Raw genomic sequence first — 18,745 nt, forward strand, 5'->3', positions numbered from 1 at the left:
ACATTATAGCTAGCTGTAACAAAAGGAAAGTCCGTAGACTTTAGTTAAGGAAAAGATATCATAGAAAAAAGGCTTAATAGCCTAGTATCGCAGAGTAATCGTAGTATGTTCGTCAACCAAGCGCTGACTTTAAACCAAGACTTTAACTTAAGGGATTAAACTGATTCCTTAACGCGCATACAGAGATAGATTCGGATCGGTGGTCCGTGCGCGGCTATCGGTCCGACTTATGCCGATAGGTCTGCGATTATCTCGTTACACTGCCCCCCCTAATAAGTCTAGTCCCATAGACTCGTATTATCGTGATACCTTTAATTACGCGTTTATCGCGATTAATCATCTCTATCTGGTTCTATATAAGCCCTTGTTAAAACCCGTAGGAAAAAGAGTGGCCGCTCTTTTATTTACCTCTTCGGCGTTCTATCGCCGACTATATACCTCGTGATTTATCCGAATATTACTATAGAAACTCCGCGATACTTATTATTACTACCCATAGTTATTTAACCTTTTACGGATATTATACCTAGCCTTAGGTAACCGGTCAGCGATAAGTATATAATACCTCGCGTGATTTTCCTCGTGGCTCCTAATTCTCTTCCTATAACTATTTTTTATTATAATCGCCGATTACTCCCCGATTATTTATCTATTTCGATTTTATCGTTATTCTTAATATTATTATTATTATTATACTAGTCGGTCGTTATTATATCGTCAGTTAACTTATACATTACTATAGCTCTTCGCGAGCTATAATATAATACCGATAACGGGTAGGAATCGGGTATTAGGGACAAGGCGCCCTATTTATTTTATATCTCCCGGCTACATTTATATATTAGTTATAACTGTTTCGATAAGACCGGCGACGGTATAGGAGCTAGTCGCTGCATTGCCTATACCCGGGGTTATTAATAATATATCGCTATAGGTTCGCCGACTTTTCGGCGATTTTACTATGCTAATTAGTTATTAGGTCCCGGATTTTATACTAGGTACTACTTAGTTACTATAGAATAGCAGTAAGCGTATTTATATAATAGATAATAATTTAACGCTAATAGCTCGGCGCCACGCTTATAAGCGTATTTCTAAGGCCTATTAATAGTTTTATATAGTTATAAACCGCGGAGAAAAAAAGCGTACCGTTAAGGATATAAGTTCTCTAATCGCCAACTATTCGACTATATTCTTAATAGTTAGTAGTTATAGATATTAGTTTTAGATAAGATTTCGTTCTTATATTCTATAATAACGGTTAACTTTATACACTATCTTTTATTTATTTATTTATTATCTCTTACTCCGCTATCCTTATCCTACCTTAAGTAGCTAGGAGTCAGAATTCTGACTATACGGTCCTTCTTAGATGCCTATAGGGGGGAAAACCGTAGTATAAGACTTAGGGAACTAGTATAAGGCTTAGATAAAAACCCCTATACCCTCCTCCTCTAGGATTACTGCCTTATATGGGTACCGCGGGGGGCCCTATTACTGACTTAATATATATTCGAAACTCGTGGCTTCTATTCTAGGAAGCCGGTGGCGTTTTGCCCGTAGCGGCTTTGAAGCCGACTATGTGCTTGATTGATGGCGCGCGCGTGATTATCTCGGTTTGGTTTTTTATGCGCCTTCTATATGCCCTAGGGCTAACCCTGCGGGCCCACTACGGGCGACTTATATATACGCTTCCTAGGGTTTAAAGCTCCTAAGCTTCCCTGCTCTTTCTATGACTATAGGCCGGGCTAACGCGGGCTATATGCCCACGTAGAACGCTTACGTAATAGCGTAAGAGGCTGCTTCCGTAGTATAGAAGAGACGCCGCGTATTTTACCCACGCGCTCAGGGACAGCGCGATACCGTCTTCTCGTTTTCCACGGTAGGGCGACCAACTCCCCCGTGGCACCTATTAACGACTAGCGAAGCCGGGCGGAAGGTGGGTCTAACGGGCCCTCTATTCAACCCTTATCGTATATACTAAGGCAGATAAGGGCCCCCCAGAATAGGATCCGAGTAGCGTAAAAAAGGAAAAGGGGTTCCTCTTTTGCGTGCGCCTCTAGCCGGATTCGAACCGACCCAGTCACCCTTAACTATATACCAGGTATACCACCACTATACTATAAAGGCATATACTATCTTAGTCGTATTAATAACACCGAAGCGTCGGCGTTACTAGACTAGACCTACCTGTCTCGCGAGGGCGACCTCCGCGATATTAAGTTACTTACCTCTTTTATTAAGAATTTAGCGATAAACGGCTACCGCCTATTCGATTATAAGGACCGCCTTTGAGGCCTTAAGACGTTTTTATCTTTAGATAGACTCGCCGACCTCTTAGCGGCCATTAATAATGCTTAACGCCCCGCTCTGTATATTGTTTCGCCGGATAGTCGGTGGCTACTTACTACAGCTACGCCTCCGCCGATAGCAATAATAATCCTTTTACTAATAGTTCTAATAAGGCTATTACGCCTATCCCTTATCTTACTGCGGCTTATTCCTATTATCCTGCTTATCGAGCCTTTACCGCTTTATCGGTTATTAATACCCTAGCTAGCGACGCCAGGTATACGCCGCCTATTTTTACGTCCTCTAATAAGGAAGACGTCCCTTACCGCCGTATCCGCACTCCTTATCGCTATACCCTCGCTATAGAGTCGGCTCCTAATAACGATAACACCGCCGCCGCTAATATAAGTAATAAAACCGAGTTCTATAGTTTTAGTAATTAATTTTTTTATTCGCTAAGTAATCGCCGGTAATAATTACCCGAAATAGCGTTAAACTTTATTCTAATAGTTTTAGAATTTTAGGATAAGTCGGGGCTTAACCCCGTGTTCTTAGTTACTATAAGAGAAAGATTATTATAACCTATAATTCAGTTCTTATTTTTATATCCAATAACCCTTTAGCGCCTTATACTATCTCGTAGTCGTCCTACTTTTTATATATATATATATATATATATATATATATATTTTATGCTTCTAGTACCTCTTCCAGATCCTTAGAGCGTTTTCTAGGTGGTCCTCTGGTTCCTAGGTATTATACTCTACCGGCTAGCCCGCTCACTTTATAAAATAGAACGTTTTGCCTTATTCTTCTTTATAATTAACGATATCTTTTACCTCCTATTTATCTTACTCGTCCTTTAAAAGCGGGAGATTCTTTACTAATAGTTCTACGGCTACTCGGTCTTTCCACGGCTTTAGTAAGAATACCAGAAATATATCGTGTATCCTTATGAGCGTAGGAAAGCGAACCCTATACCCCTACTCGCTAATCCTCTTAGTTACCTATACCCGAATATACCGCGGTGCTAGCTTCGACCCTTAACGGAATCGGAAGTTCTTTTTAGATAGTCTAATAACGTCGCCCACCTTATACTACTACGGTTAGTAGCGCTTATTATAGTGCCGAACCTAATACTCCGTGGCACGTGCCTAGTATTCGCGGACCTTTTACCGAACCCCTACTAGCTTCTCAATACGTTCTTAAACGCCCTATACCCAGGTATTATCCCTAGGTTAAATATACTCTACTATATATAGATAATACCCGTATAATGCTTTATATAGTAAGATACTAAGTAAGGAATACTTATTATTATTATAAGCGAACCCTGTTTTTGATAACTAAATAAGCTACTATATCGTTATATTACCGGTAATCCCTTATAGGTACTTAATTAGGAACTAATATATTCGTTCCGTCTAACTATACGTTTATAAGTAGTATACGGTGGATAATCACTTAGCGTTCGCCCGCTTATAGTAAAACTTTATCTAAAACTAACTAATAAATAGCTTATCCCGGTTTATTACTATACCCTTTAGGCTACCGAATCGGCACTTAATCTCCTTATATAGTAACGCCGCTAACTAAGGTGTTATTAGGTCCTTCCGCGTAGGAATAAATAAAGTATACTTCGTATACTAGTTAACGATTACTAGGATAGCGTTATACGTTTACCCGTTAACCCCTTTTATAGGCGGTAGACCTATAATAAAATCCATACTAATCTCTTATAACGGATACTTAGGTAATAGTAGTGTTTATAGCTAACTGTATAGCTTATATCGTGGCACCTATACCCCTTAACACGCCGAATATCCGGTAAGATAATCACGAACGTGCACCGCTAAGTCCACATAGTAAAACTTTCTTAAAATCAGCTTAAGTATCTTATTCGTTTATATATAACTAGCTCTAGGGTTATCGTGGTGCTATCGTAGGACTTCCGCCCTTAGGGCGCCCTATAGAGGTAATACTAACCGTCCCTTAAATAGTAGTATATCCTTTCCTCCTAAAGAGTACCCCGCTCTCCTTCCGGTCCCTAAGCGAATATTCTTAATTAAGGATATATAATCCGAGTTAATAGTCTATAGCCCTCTAACCAGGTCTTTTAGTTCCTCGCTAATAGTATACCGACCCGTTATTTTATTCCTAGCTAGCTCTCTAGCCACGGAATATAGGATATACTAATCTAGTATTATAATAACCCTAGCCTTATTAGCCTTAGGTATCGGCGATATCTTATCGGCGACCCTTTACTAGGTAATCGCCCTATACCCTATATCTTATATTCGGGAGCGGGTAATAGCGGCGATAATAATACGCCGGGTACTTTAGGAGGATATGTTAGTACTATACCCAGAAAATAAATATATCTATATACGGTATAGTACGATACACGAAACCTCCTATAAGACAGAGACTTCCTAAGTCCCCCAGAGACCTCCCGAGTCCCCCAGGGACTTCCCGAGTCCTCCTAAGTGCTCTAGGGACCTCCCGAGTCCCCCAGGGACTTCCTAAGTCCTCCAGGGTCCTCCCGAGTCCCCCGGGACCCTAGGTAGAGCCATGGACCTTTAGGTAGGCCCACGGACCTCCAGGAAGGCCCACGGACCTCTAGGTAGGCCCACGGACCTCTAAGAGCCCACGGACCCTCGCCTATACTTTTAGGGTCCGAATACTAAATTAGCAGCTCGAATAAACCATAGAATACCCGAAGGAAAGGGTTATATATACTAGGCTACCGCCCTCCCTCTTCCTTTTCTCTCTCTCTCTTGGTATCTTACTTCTATAGTCTTTATAGTCTTCTATAATTCAAACTGCCTCTTTTCCTTTAAATCTTCCTCTTCCGTTCTATCTCTTCGTGACCGTTATAAAGGTTATAAGCCCGGGAAAGCAAAGGAATTTCTAGATCCCCTCTTCCTTCCACCCTTAAAGTCCTTTTTAGGCAATTTCTACCCTAAAATCTACCTCTAAAGCCCTCTTTAGGCCACCTCTAAAGCTCTTTTTAGGCTAAACCCCTTTTCCCCTTTTCCTTTTTCCGAAATAACGGAAAAGTATTATAATAGGACCCCCTTCCGAATAGTTAAGTCTTAGTATCTATACCTCCTATATACTAGCTATACCGCCCTATATTGCAAACAGCGTATAACTCAATTACGTAAAAATTAGAGATCGATCTATTGATTTAATTGACTCTGTTGTAAAATCTCTGATCGTAGTGCTAAGTTCCTGCCCTTATTCCTGCGGCAGATCCACTCCCACTTTCAGGCCCGGAATAACCCGCTCCGGACCTTCTTTAGGCCAGCCTATAAGACACACCCCCCCAACTAAATAACTATATAATAGTTACTTAGTTAACGTTATTTATAGGCCTCTTCTATCGATATATCCCCTTCTATAACGTCCACGTAGCTTCTATTAAACTTCTCTTCCAGCTCTTCTAAATACTGGGGTAAGATCTTTTCTAGCTTATTGATATAGAGACGTCCCTATATATCCATCACTCCTTCCTATTCCCTAAAGCTTCTAAACTTTTTCCTAGACAGGGCCTTCGTTAATCTATTAGCGATTATATCAGCGCTTATAACGTAGCTGACTTTAATCCTTCCACACTGCTACGCCTCTCGTAGCCAGCAGTTATATATATCCACGTGCCGTAATCGTGTATTTAATTAAGCGATCTCCGCCGTTAACAGGCGTATTGTTTAGCTATTATCGCATCGTATCTTTAGTCGTGGATTATCGAATATCATACCCATCGCCTCTAATAGCCTCTTCGTGAATATCCCTTCCTTCGCACCTTATAATAGTAAGAGCAGCTCTGCCTCTGTTATTAACGTTATCACCGTTGCTTACTTATTAGCTTGCTAGGCTACTATACCTCTAAATAGTCGTATTATAAATGCCTAACTACTCTTACGATTAATTAAGTTATTAGTAAAGGACGCGTCGGTGAATACCTCGATAGAGTCGCCTCCACCTAGTTCCAGGGCGTAGGTTTATATAGCCAGCAGATATCGGATTAAATAGTCGGCTACTTCGTGATATTAACGGCTCGGATTTATATTAAATCTATAGAGTCGTGAAACTATAAAGGCGATATCGGGGCGTGTAATTACTATAGCGTATAGAACTAATCCTATCTTCCGTTAATAGCTTTTAATAGTAGTGGACTTCCTAGCGTATAGTAGCAGCTCTGCCGGCTTTATAGGGCTTATGGGTTTATAGTTAAATACCGTTAATAATAGATATCCTACCTTTACGATATAATCGTATTATAATAGCTATATCCTCCTCAAGGGACGGTCCCGAATAACCTCGATCCCTAGGAACCACTATAATAGCTACCCGCCTTATAGGGCGTAGTATTTTTATAGGCTCGCGATAGCTTATTCTATCTCTTCCCTTATTAGGGGCTAACCCCGTGGAGATAATCCGGTAGAGCACCGGATCTTCCGACCAATCACAGCGCGTTCCTAGTGGGTCGCCGCGATATTATATTTAGGTCGTAAGCACCTATAGAGTTTTCCCCTTTCCTTCTTTTCTCCTTAGCTTTAGATAATTTAATTATTCGGCCTTACTCTATAAATAACTTATAACCAGCCGCTTATATATCTAAAGCTTAGCGAAACCTATACGCTACGCTAATAAAGATAGACTATCACTTCGATCCACCTCCCGGCGCTCCGTCACGCCTAGCGGGCGAGTCGCCTAAGGCTACCGAGTAGAGGAGGGAGATTATTAACCCTCTATAGACTTAGGTCGCGACCTTAACCACCTAGATCTAAGAATAATAGAATACTATTAACTAGCTATTATAGGCGATATAAAACTAATAATATATAGCCACGCCTCGTCTCGCTATACTATCAGAAAAGACTATATAGGGCCCTTAGCTACCCGTTACTACGACTATACCCGATATAACGCCCGTTTCGAACCTTAGAACTAAAGCACTTCCACTACCCTAGAAGTTTAATAGTAAACGCTCCGAGTACGCGAGCTAATCGTCTAAGGTTCACGAAAAGCTCCTACTCGATTAATATCTTTTCTAAAGCCCTCGCGAGAAGTGGTATTTTATTAACGCCTATTTAGATAAAGCTCCCCGCCGTATTATTACCTCTTTCTAGGCTATAGGCGGAACCGATAGTTAATATAACCCCGAAGACTTCCTTAATTACCTTAACCGTATATATAAAGACGTTAATAAATAACCTCGCGCGGCTAACACTCTAAGAATATTACGCTAGCGTAAAAACTAAGCGTTCGGAAGCTTTATACCCGGTTTTAAATAATAGCTCGCTATCGCCGGTAAAGGTTAATAGGATAATATTACGAAGATTATATTCCTAGAGGGAGCTCTTAATAATCGCCTCTATACCGCCTTTATTACCGCGAAACTACTAAATAACTACTATACCTAGGTAACTAAAGTATAAAGCATTAGTTAAAGACTCAAAGCCCTCGCTATAAGGCCACGGTTTAGCTAAGCGCCACGTAATAGTAATAATAATAGTTATACTCGTAATCACGATAGCGATATAAAGATAGGAGGAGTTAATTAAGTATAGACCGAGAAAAAAGAGATAAGAGAGTGCTATAACTACGGAAAGAAGGGATACCTAGCTAGAAGGTGTTACTTAAAGAAAAAAGACGCTAAGGATTATAAAAAGAACCGTGTAATAAAGGTCTTAATAGCCTCGGATAATAAGACGATCTATATAGGAGTCACGGATAATAATAAAGACTCGGAAAAAAAATAGCCCTAGTATAAAAACGGGTACTAGAGCCTACTATAAAGGAATAAAGGGATTAAAAAGAGTTTATATTATAGTCGCGTAGCAGTTATTTAGCTCTTATATAAGCGCGGATTAATAAAAAGTTAATTACCGCTCTTAAAGATACTAGATATAACTATTAGGTCGCTATAAGTAAACGTCCTATAAAGTCCCTCCGCCTCCTATTAGTTAATAAGACTAGAAGACCCCTCTTAGGGTTCTCCGATACTATAGGGTCTATAAAGAGTTCCGGTATCGCCGTATACGATCTTAAGATCGGTGGATATATATAACGATTATTCGCCTATATAATACTAGGATTAGATTATAACGTGTTCCTAGGGAAACCTTAAATAGAATATAACGATATTACTTATTATATAACAAGATATCGCCTTTATTATAGAGTGGCCCGGATAGATATCCGACTCTAAGGCGAAGAAGACCCCGATAATATTAGAGCTATTCGCGGAGCTTAAGTAATAACCGGGTCGGTGTTCGCTAGTATTATACGGCGATTATAAAGGAAATAACGGCTCGGTAAAAAGGAACTCGCGCTCTACGTAGTTAGTATTAAAGATATCGATAAGGCCCTCTAAGGTAAGTCCCTAGTCGACCCCCGAAAGTATATCCTAGAAAAGATACTACGATAATTCCTGGACTTATTCTCTGACTTATAAGCGAACCGCCTTCCCCCTTATCGACCTAGGGTTAACTATAAAGTAAACCTTATATAAGGGCCCGATAATAAGGAGCCAGAACTACCCTAGGGCCCTCTTTATAATATATCCAGAGAAGAACTCTTAGTCCTATAGAAGACCCTTACCGACCTTATCGATAAGGGGTTTATACAAGCTAGTAGCTCCGCCGCTAAAGCTCTAGTTCTATTTATAAAAAAGCCAGGAGGAGGGTTACGATTCTATTACGACTACTATACCCTAAATACGATCACCTAAAAAGACCGCTATCCTCTCTTACTAATTACGGAGACACTCCGAAACCTAAAGCGAGCTAAGTGGTTTACGAAGCTTAATATACTTACTATATTCTATAAGATCCGAATAGCCGCTAACCACGAAGCGAAGATAGCGTTTCGAACTTAATTCGGCTTATTTAAATAGTTAGTATACCCCTTTAGACTTAGTAGCGCCCCCGCGTCCTTTTAGCGATATATTAATAAAACGCTATAGCGCTACGTTAACGACTTTATTACCGTATATATTAATAATATCCTGATTTACTTAAGCGGATCCCTACGCGACTATAAGAAAAAGGTTAACCTAGTATTATAATCGCTAAGCGACGCAGGATTAACGCTTAACCCTATAAAGTACGAGTTTAGTATAAAGACCGTAAAGTACTTAGGGTTTATAGTTACCGCCGGCTAGGGCGTTTTATGTAACCCCGATAAACTAAAGGCGATCTAAGAGTAGGAAGCCCTAACCTTAGTAAAGGGAGTCCGAAGCTTCCTAAGCTTTATAAACTATTACCGTATATTTATAAAGAACTTCGCCTATATCACGGCCGCCCTAATAAGACTAATAAAAAAGGATCGAGTATTCTTATAGGGTCCTAATAAATAAGCGGCCTTTAAAGAGGTTAAGAAAAGGTTCTAGGAGGAACCGATCTTATAATAATAGGTCTTAAGTAATAAGACCTTTATAGAAACCGACTACTCGGGATTCGTACTAAGAGGCGTATTGGTTTAAGAAGATAAATAGGGATATCGTTATATAATCGCTTACTACTCAAGGCGACTTATAGGAGCCGAGTATAACTCCCCTATCCACGATAAGGAGATATTAGCGATTGTAAGTTATATAACGTATTAAAGAGCAGAGCTCCTAAGTTATAGTCGCTTTACGATCCTATCCGACTATAAGACCCTAGAATATTTTATAATAAAGAAGATACTTAATAAAAGATAAAGCCGATAAGCCGGTAAGCTCGCCTAGTTCGATTTTATACTAGAATACCGTAAGGGTACCGATAACTATACTACCGATAATCTTTTACGAAAAGAATAAGACGAACCGAAGGACTTCTCCGATAAACAGGAATAGGCGCGATATATATAGTTAATCCTAGAGACCTTAATCCCCCTAAAGATCCGCCTCCTTCGCGAATACCTATAAGTATTCAAAGCTAATAACGAATTATAACGGCTATAGGATATTACGGCAGAAGAGGATAACTAGTACCGCTAAGCCATATAAGCCGTATCTAAAGGTAATTAATAGTTTTCCCCCTTATTAGGTCTCCGAGCCTAGATTACCGAATACGGGATTACTTTATAAGGACTACTAATATTCTAAGATCGCCTATAAGTGCCGGGAGCTTAAGAAAGGAGCACGTTACGAATATAAGTAATATAATCTATACACGACTCTACGATTAAAGGTTACCCGGGGCGAGATAATATAATTACCCTTATAGCAAGACGCTTCTTCTAGCCGGGAATAAACCGAGACGTACGCAGGTTTATACGTAACTATAACGTTTATAACTAGAGCTATACGTAGAGGAACGCTCGATAAGGACTCTTAAAACCACTCCCGATTCCCGTATAAATAAGGAGCGACCTATTAATAGACTTTATAATAGATTTACCTCCCGCTAAGGAGAAAAAGTATAGATACTTATAGGTTATAACCGATTAACTTATAAAGGCTATTACCCTTAAAATAATAAACTCTATAAAGGCGGAAGCTTATACCGAACGGTTCCTATACTATTACTTTCGGTTCCATAGTATACCTTATTTAATCGTAAATAATAGAGGTTCTAACTAGACGAGTCGCTTTTAGCGATACTTTTATAAATTAGTTAAAATCGAATAACGATTAAGTATTATATACCACCCTTAGACCGATAAAGCCACCGAATAAGCGAACTAAGAAGTATAGGCGTACCTCCGAGCCTTTATCTACTACGCCTAAGACGATTAGGATAGGCTATTACCTACCGCCTAACTAGCGTTAAATAACTAAAAGAGCTTTATTACTAAGATAAGCCCGTTCTTCCTTAAACACGGATATTATATCGACCTAATCTAGATCCACGAAGAACTAAGCAGCGACGCTTAGGAGTTCGTAGCCTATAACCTACTTCGCCGCCTCTAAGAAGCTATAGAGTTCGCCTAAGCCTTAATAACGGCTATATAGCTATAATAGGAAGAGTTAGCGAATAAGCGTCGTATCCCCGCCGAACGCCTTCGTAAAGGCGACCTTATATAGCTCTCGCTTATAAAGTACTTTACCCTAAGACTATCGCGTAAGTTAAGCTAGCTATACTAGAAGTATAGGGTCACTAAGGTTATTAACCCGTATATTATAAAACTAGATATGCCTTTAAACGTATACCCGAGGTTTTATATAGACCTCCTATAATATATAAGTAAAGACCCGTTTCCTAGTTAAATTCTATATAACCCCTAACCCGGACTAATTTATAACGGTCTCGAAAAAAACGAATAGACGGTAAAGGAAATCTTATACGCTAGGAATAGGAAGGTAGGTAGAGGCGTAAGGAGAGAGGCGTTAGTAAAATAAGAGGGATACGCCTAGATATCTTAGGAACCGATAAAGTCCCTATAAGAATTAACCGCTCTAGACTATTACGAAAAGAGGTATAGCCCGATTAAGGTTAATAACAGACTACGCGAATAGTATAAGAAGAAGAAGAGTTATAGGAAAGGCAGTAAGGATTAAATAAAGGTTAGAATAACGGTAAAGCCGTCTATATTAATTAAGTCGGGGCGGATAAGCCCCGCCCCTAGCTACCGGGTTTAGGTATCAAGATTAATATCGTTATAAGTATCCTCGTAACCGTTAACGCTTTTAGCGATAATAGGAGATAATATAGATACCGCGACCTTAGCCTGCCTATCCGTCTTCTTTCCTTTAAAGGACTTAATATCCTTTACCTTAACACGAATAACCCCTATAATATTCTTAACTATTTATAGGAACCGGTTAAGCCGGCGTAGGCCTTCTACCCCTATAAAGGTAATCGTTATACTAGGAACGGGCGTAACGATAATAGGAGGCGCCGCGATAGGTATAGGTCTACCTACCACGATATAGGAGTCCCCGCGCGGGGGGGGGGGGAGGCGGTGGCTTATACCGATAAGTAAGGCTTACCGGTACCTAAGTTAATAGGCGTTAGGATAGGCTTATCCTCCTACGAAGTACTAGAGGTCTTTTTCGAAACCCCGGACGCCTTTTAGAAAACCGAATAAGCCGCTATAAGCGCCTTTATCGCCTTAGGGCTATAAAAGGGGTCGTTATTAACTACCTTCGCCGCCTCTAGGAGTACTACCGACGGACTAGTTATCCTAGGCAGAGGAGGAACGCACCTATAACCGCCCTTTAAGTAATTATAGCACTTAGGATCGGGTATCCTTATTCCGGGTCCCGACTAGTCGCGGTAGCGCCGCCTATCCTGGCTATTAGTAATTACCTTTATATAAGCATAGTAAAAGACTAAACGGGTCCCTTTAGGAGGATATTTTATTCTATAAGCGCGCTTCGCGGGGCTCTTAACCACTATAAAAGCTTTGCCTACGGAACGCTTACCCTTGGCCTTAGCGGCTCGGGCTAGCTAGGCGCGGTGGTTTATAGCTAAGGTAGGAGTGGTGATCTCCTTACTAGCCGGGGCGGGAGTAGGTGCCTCCTTTCCGGTATTATTATTATTATTATTATTAGCCCCTTATATTATATATATAGGTTAGTAAACGTCGCGCGAGGCTTATAGGAAGAACGGGAAACGTACCTTAGGGGCCGGAGATAATCCTAAGAACTTAAATATTTTCTAGAGGGAGAGATAAGGGGTTAGAACGATAAAACGGCGTGCGAAAGGGTGGTAGGCGATAGAAAACATACTGCTAATAGTAAAGGATATTATTAAAGAAAAGAAGAAAAAAACAGAATAATAGAGGCGACGGCGAAGTTAGTATTATTAATAAACGAGTTACACGGTTAGGGAAGGTATATATATCGGTTCCTTATATAGAAGGAACGATCCTACGACCCGTCTACGAATAATAATAATGCCCGTATATACTATATTAATTAATCGTATAACTATAAAGGCCTACCTTAAGCGCTTTTTAATAAATAAAGAGGTTATTTAGGATTAAAAATATACTAGGGGTCGTTATTTAATTAATAAAGAGGCGTTATTCGATTAAATAATAACGCTCTATAAACCTATACCGAAGGTTAACGATTTACCGAGGGGGGAGGGGGGTAATATTACGGGCTAACCCTATGGAGATAATCCGGTAAAGCACCGGATCTTCCGACTAATTATAGCGCGTTCTTAGTGGGTCGCCGCAATATTATATTTAGGTCGTAAGCACCTATAGAGTTTTCCCCTTTCCTTCTTTTCTCCTTAGCTTTAGATAATTCAATTATTCGGCCTTACTCTGTGAATAACTTATAACCAGCCGCTTATATCCCTAAAGTCTTCCTTAAAGCCGATCACGATATCGTCTATATAAAAGAACCGGATTAGCCTATAGCGTATAAAGTAATAGGGCTTTTACGGCACTATCTTAAACCCGTCTCTTTTTAGCACCTCTATAATATACTTCTGCTATAGTAATAGAGATGCCCGTAGCCTGTATAATGCCTTCTTTAGTAATAATAATTAACCCGGCGCCGCGGTCCTGGGCGGGAACCGTATATATATATCGTGGGGCAGAGGGGCGTGTATAAAAGCGTTAACGACGTTATATTATATTAAAGATAGGTCGAAGCGGGCGGCGATCGCTATTAACGATCTAAAGGAGCGACCGGCGAGCATAGCTGTATATATATCTTTTAACGAGTCCTAATACTATTAATCTCCGCGGTCTATTAATCTTACCTTACACTTCTATAGGAAGCCGTGCTTATTAAACTTATAGGTTATCACCTGTATATAGCCAAGCACCTAATGCCCCTTCGCCCTGTCCTTCCGCACCGTGATCTATAAGCCTATCTCTTTATAACTCTTTAGGTAATCTCTTTAGGCTTATCGGAATAGGATTTCGTATAGGTGGTTTTCGAGGTCTTGTTGATTTTTCGGAGGGGCCGGCAGTTACTTCCGGTATATCTTACGGGGTCTCTTAAGTGCCTTTTTAATTTTTAACTTCGTTAATGGCTTATTATTTAAGTTACGGACTAATAGGGTATATCTTCCTGCGTTAAAAGTAAGGATCCAGACTCGGTTACTGCTATAGCTTCGAAATTTAGCTCCCCCCTGCTTTATAGGCATATAGCCTATAAAAGCAGCCGCCGTGAGCCCTGCCTAAGGAGGGGTTTCTAGTAGAGTTAGAAGGTAACTATCTAGGCGTTAGTAATTAACCGTAGCCATAGAAGAGTCTTTTTCTAGCTCCGGCCTCGTAGACTCTATAAGCTCCTCCCACCGTTCCGGCCTCTCGGGCGCTATAAGCGGTTCCACCCCCCGAGCCTCGAGGCCGGTAAGCGTAGCCCTTAGGAGAGGTTCGTTAACCTCGCTGCCCGACTAGAGAATAGGCTCGAAGTATGCTGTTATAAACGTATCGGCTACCTTATCGGCTGCCTTATCGGCTACCTTATTTTACGGCTCGGCTTGCTTAGTTATATATAACTCTAGTAGGCGGATCTAATTAATAATATCCGCTAGTTATTCTGCTATTAATTAACGTAAATCGTCCTTTAGAGCTTCGAGTCTACTATTAAAATACTCTTGTTCGTTAAAGATAACGTTATGTGTGCGAACGATCCTGTTCCTCCTAAGGCCAGGAATCCAGATACGGTAAATATTAGTTAAATTATATCCTATAAGGTAGACGATATAGGCCCGCGGCGCTAGTCGATTTTAAAGCTTTCTAGACCTTATTAGAGCTGCTCTGGTTATAGGAAAAGCTTTATAGCTAAAGGCTCGAAGGTGCCCTAGCTACGGCTTACGTTAATAGATAACTTCGAACAGGGTCTTCTAGCCAAGGCGCTGTTTAGGCGTTCTGTTTTATATATAAGCGGTAGTAGGAACGACTTTAACCTATAGGAAATCGGGTAATCGGGAGTATATTCGTATAGCTCGTGCCTTCTATACTATAATAACCCTAGATCTTTCGGCACCACCATTCTATACGGGGGTCTCTACTAAAGAGGACTCTAATTAGATGCTAAAATCCTTAGTTAAGCCCTATATTTTAAGCGATTATATTAGCTCGTTATTATACTTAAAGACTCGTACCTGCCGGTTAAATGAACTCTAAACCTATCAGATGTGTTGATTTATAACTGTATAGATATCGGGGGCCCTCTTTAACGTTATAACATAGCAGGCTATAAATCCGCTATATTGATTCGTGAAGAATATAATCCGTATATAGCCCTTAGCGGTTAGTAGGAACTCCGTAAAATCGATCGCCTACCTCTTACCGGCGTAGCTTAGAGCTATACGGGTCCGTCGGCTAATCTAGCGACTTATCTTTAATTAGGCGCAGGCGTCGCACTCTACCGTTCCTAGCCCCTTTAGTTTAACGTCCTATAACTACTCTTCTAGTTATTTTATTATATTAGGGCCAGCGTGCCCTAACCGGAGGTGCTATAGGTTATTATCGGCTTAGCTAGCTGCCCTCTTGATTAGTTTTCGGATTAGTAGATTCGAGGCTAGAAGAATAGTAGTAACGGGGGCGTTAGTGACTAGAAACAGCTTTATAACGGTTTAATCGTAGTGGATACTTAGCTTATAGAGGATTAATCGGTTACGGCGCCGTATATAATTATTCGGCGGCTCCTAATCCTACTAGTAGCCGTTCTAGCGTATCTTCTTATTAAAGACTAAGTTATAAATAAAGTCTTCGTAGTGGGCTACGTCTTTTAACCGGAACTTTATCGGGCCGACCGTTCCGTCCATTATTATAATAACGTCTCTATACCCTTAAATCGGCACCGTTATAGTGCCGGCGATTATAACGTTACTAGGGCGGGCCGGTCTATAATCCGTAAATCTGCTTTTACTATAGAAAACATGGGATATAGTACCTAAGTCTAATATAGCGGACTAACGTAAAGGATATATAGCTACTAAGAGGGCGGCCGCCGGGGCTTTTAGCCGGTATAGATCGTAACTAATAGTGTTTAACGCCTTGCCTTGCCCTTTACTAAATATATTTATAAGCGTTTTTAGCTTTATAGTCTTCTTAATTTTAAAGAAGACTTTATTATTATTATCTTCGGCGGCTTTTATAGCTATACGTAGTCACGCCTTTTCGAGGGCTTTATTATTATTATCGCTATTACCGCCGCTACCGCCGCCACCGCCTTCGTTATTATTATCGGTGATAGCGGTCCTCTTCTTTTTATTTCGGGACCTAATCTTCTCCACGGCGCCTTATAGGTCCCGGTCTATCCTAAGGGACTTCTCTATAAGCCTCCGAATAGAGTCGTTGGCTTAAAACCCCTCTGGCGCTAACTCCGGGAATAGTATCTAGTAGCCCTATAGATCATGGCCGCGGCGGAAGCACGCGGGGCACTTATCCTTATTAAAGAGGGATTATCGGCGCTTAGAGCTTATACGGTTAGTTAACTTACCTTTAGGGTAGGCACTACGGCCCCGCTAGGCTCCGGTCCGGTTAGCCCTCCCGGTCCGTTACGGCCTTTTATTATCGTTACCTTCGCCTAGATTTAGGGCCGGGAAGGCTACGGTTCTATGGCTTCGAGTAGGCGGTATATTAAGTTATTCCGCCTCCTTCTTCCTTTCTGCGATAAGGGTTATCGCCATTACTATTTTAAGGTCTAGCGTTACTTCCTTTATATGCACCTAGTTACCTAAGGCAGGTTATATAGCGTTAAAGAAGTTGTTAATCTAAATCTCCCGGGGTTCGTTATATATCCCGATATTATAATAGTCCTAAAGCCGGTCCTACTAATCGTCTAGCTAGGCGCCTACCCTCCGGGGGTTAATAGGCGGCTTATTCTTATATAGATTATAGTTCTTTTAGGAGTCTTTTATATAGGTCGTAATATAAGGTGCGGCGTCGGCTTATACTATTACGTAGATCTTTTCCGGGGTCGTGCCCTTTATTAGGGCCTTCCGTCTCTTCGCTACGATAGACTCTTCTACCCACTTAAGTATACCGTTAATACCCTTCTAATAGGTCTTATAGTCTTTACGATCTTCTTTATATCAGCGATAGTCTTCGGTATAGGCGGCCTTGCCTACGACTATTAGCTCGGAGATATTAGTAGGCTGCCTATTAACGTTAGCGATAGAGGTATAGGAGGTAAATTCGGGGCGGGTGGCTCGCTATGGCCTAGGGGCTGGATCGTCAGGGCGTAGGAAGTCCCAGACTCCGTCACTACGGGCCCTGACTTTATAGAGGCGCTTTTATAGCTCCTAGTCTTCGTGGCTTCTATAGATAGTCGTATTAGAGGTTATGGTTCTAGCTATAAGCAGCTTAGCGTAAATAGCTTTAAAAGGTTGTCGAGTAAAATAAGACTCTTAATTATTATAAACAGCATATAACTTAATTACGTAAAAATTAGCGATCGATTTATTAAGTTAATTAAGTCTGTTATAAAATCTCTAATCGTAGTGCTAAGTTCCTGCCCTTATTCCTGCGGCAGATCCACTCCTACTTTCCGGCCCGGAATAACCCGCTCCGGACCTGCTTTGGGCCAGCCTGTGCGACACCCTACTATACCCCTATAAAGGCTATAATATTACGTGGCTTATAAACCCTGGTCTTTAAAAAAGGTTAATCTCTCCTTTATAATATATAAGAAACGGCTCCACTTTTTTAATATCCGTGAACTATACTACTATATAGCCCCACTTTTCCCCGCTTTAGACCCACTTTTCACCCCTATATCTAACCCCTCGGGTAATTAGAACCAGAAATCGGGTAATTCCACTTCTCCCCTTCTAATACTAGCAAAAAGACCACCGTTTTAAAGCTAGGAAGATAACTAGTAAGGATTTTATCCCCACGGTTAAGAAACTATAAGGCAGTGCCGATTTCCCCTACTAAAGGATGTCTATGCACGCTTATTTTGCCCATAAAGGGAAATTCCTAAACGATATAACTAAACCTCTATAGAATCCCTCTTAGAAGCAGAAGGAAGACTCTCTTAAGGCTGCTAGTAAAATACTCTCTACCCTTTCCGAAGGACCTCTCGCCTAGGTTTAAGGGCTAGATACGGCCTATAAAGTCTAGGAAAAGCCAAAAAGTCTTTACGAAAGGAAAGGCTTTTAAGCTGATTTCAATGCCCTAGGGACCTTCTTTAATAATTCCCCCTTAGACTATAAAACCCTCGAATCCTTCCTATATAAGGTTTAAGAAAATCTAATAGCTCTAGAAGGAAGGGAGATTTCCTTTCCTAATAAGGTAGTTTATACGTAGATTCTTAACGCCCTAAATAAGAGATACGACTCTATCACTAACCAGATCACCTAGTCCTTTTATCACGATATCCAGAGTTATACGCTAGATAAAATCGTCACTAAATTAATAGACGCCTCCCGGAAAATAGAGCGTTCCCTAGTAAATAAAACTCTCCTCGTTAAAGGGTCTAAAAAACCCTGGAAAAAGACTAAGGGGCTATTCTATAAGAACTATAAGAAACCCGGCCACGTCTCCTCTAACTGCTATTTCCTTTACCTAGATAAGGCTTCTAAAGGCTGGGTTATAAAGG

At 40.7% G+C, this 18,745-nt stretch overlaps 1 non-coding gene across 1 annotated transcript; it reads right to left on the minus strand.

Moving 5' to 3' along the window:
- Nucleotides 1-2,054: 2,054 nt before the first annotated feature.
- Nucleotides 2,055-2,130, minus strand: ACRALDRAFT_t127. The gene has a single exon. It is a non-coding gene; the product is annotated as a tRNA-Tyr (tRNA).
- Nucleotides 2,131-18,745: the final 16,615 nt, after the last annotated feature.

The sequence above is a fragment of the Sodiomyces alcalophilus genome (assembly GCF_042370955.1).
Source record: "Sodiomyces alcalophilus JCM 7366 unplaced genomic scaffold ACRALscaffold_3, whole genome shotgun sequence".
NCBI lineage: Eukaryota > Fungi > Ascomycota > Sordariomycetes > Glomerellales > Plectosphaerellaceae > Sodiomyces > Sodiomyces alcalophilus.